Raw genomic sequence first — 2245 nt, forward strand, 5'->3', positions numbered from 1 at the left:
ACAGTGAGCCGCCTGTCCTGTTTTACCAGTCTGCCCAGCATACGACGTCTGACATCCGTAGTGAAGGGTGGCTGCTCAGCCCCGCGACATCTGGACGTGTTTAAACCTTGGTTCCGCTACGTGTTGGAGACACTCGCCACAGCACTCCTCGAACACTCGAAAAGTCGTGCAGTTTCCGAAATGCTCGTTCCGGGCCTCCGGGCCACCACAGTCCCCTCACTGTCACAGATAAATCGCGCGGCATCTCCATTCTACACACGGATGGCAGGCTTACCACATCCATCGTGTGTATGTGGCGGACTGCCAGTCATTCCTCGACACTGTTATCGTCTGTACGGGTTTATATCGATAGCAGGTCGGTGGCTAAGACGCAGAACGAAGGCTTGACTCGGCTCATAACCCGACAAAACATTGTCATCGAGATCCGCTGAGTAAGTTCTAAATTCGCCTACCTTCAACATGATTCCATACGAGCCTTAACTTTTGTTATCTTCTTCGTCCTCACACGAAATTTACTTTAGTCGCTGTAGAATCATTCTACAGCTCAATTGAAATACCGTTTTCTAAACATTCTCAGTAGTATTTCTACTAAAAGAACGTCTTCTTCCCTCCACAGTTTACCTCTTGAATTCACGAAGCACTTCCCTAATACTTACCTGTTGATTGAACCCAGCGGTAAAAAATTTCGCAATACATCTCTGAATTCTTTAATTTCTAACTTTAAACAGACATGTTGCGAATCCGTAATACTCGATCAGTACTCAAGACTGGGCAGCACTGGTGTTCTATAAGTGGTCTTCTTTATACGTAGATGAGCCACACTCTCCACATATTTTGCCAGTAGACAGAAGTTGGCAGTTTGCCTCCCTAGTACTGGCTTCAAGTGCTTGTTCCAGTTCCATTTTACAAAATCACGCCTAGATGTTTAATCGACGTGACCATATCTCGTAGCACACACTACCGTTGTATTCCAACATTACGAGATTGTTTTTCCTACTCGCCTGCACTAACATAAATCTTTCTATGTTTAAAGCAACCAGTCATTCATCACACCGAGGAAATACTCTGTCTAATCATCTCGTATCGTTCTGCAGTCATTACACGCTACACTTTCCAGTACGTCACAACGTCATCAGCAAACAGGCGCAGATTGCTGCTCACCTTGTTCGTCTGGTCATTTGTGTGTACAGAGAATAAGGGCGGTCCTATCACACTTCATAGCAACGGCCTTGCCGCAGTGGATACACTGGTTCCCGTCGGATCACCGAAGTTAAGCGCTGTCGGGCGTTGCCTGCATTTGGATGCGTGACCATCCGGGCCGCCGTGCTCTGTTGCCATTTTTCGGGGTGCACTCAGCCTCGTGATGCCAATTGAGGAGCTACTCGACCGAATACTAGCGGCTCCGGTCAAAGAAAATCATAGTAACGACCGGGAGAGCGGTGTGCTGACCACACGCCCTCCTATCCGCATCCTATACTGAGGATCACACGGCGGTCGGATGGTCCCGATGGGCCACTTGTGACCTGAAGACGGAGTGCTTATCACACTTCCTCCACATCTTTCAAAGATCAAACTCTGACCCTTAATTCTGGATCCATACGTCATCCAAATTGACATTCATTTTCCGTACATGTCATCAGCAGAAATTTTCATTCCCTGGTCGAGGCCACAAATTTCGCTACCCTTCGGCTCTCTCCTCTTCTGTGTCAGCACGTTAAGTTACACGCTAGCTATGGACGGCAAGCAAGGATTCCAAAGAAATTTTTTCATCACATGTAGGTAAATCTAAACGTTCCCATTCCAGTAGAAAAGGGGAAGATTTTGATTTCTAGAAAATAAGAATAAAGCTGACACTACCAGAATAAAATAGGAAGAGAAACGGCAAATGTCGCCTCGATAGTGGGGCCATCAGTGAGCGAGTACAAACTCAATCGGTGTAAGTACGACAAAGGATATCTACCGTGTGACTTTCAAAGCACATAATCTTAACAAAATAGCCGGACAGTTATCCGTCTGTTCCCGAATGCGAGGAATATCTTCAGGAAGAGGAGGCATAAAACAAAGCAAGGGCAATAAAGAAGATAGCTCCACGATAATGATAAACGCATAACAGACATACAGAATTTACACGGATAGAATGCCGCCATGTGGTTTACATGCATCTCAGCAACTCTGTTTTTGTGGAGCGAGAACGGTCTTGTCGGCGGCAGTTCTTTCTTTCGCTTACTGTGTCATGTGCTGTACG

Source organism: Schistocerca cancellata, chromosome 6 (genome assembly GCF_023864275.1).
Source record: "Schistocerca cancellata isolate TAMUIC-IGC-003103 chromosome 6, iqSchCanc2.1, whole genome shotgun sequence".
Lineage (NCBI taxonomy): Eukaryota > Metazoa > Arthropoda > Insecta > Orthoptera > Acrididae > Schistocerca > Schistocerca cancellata.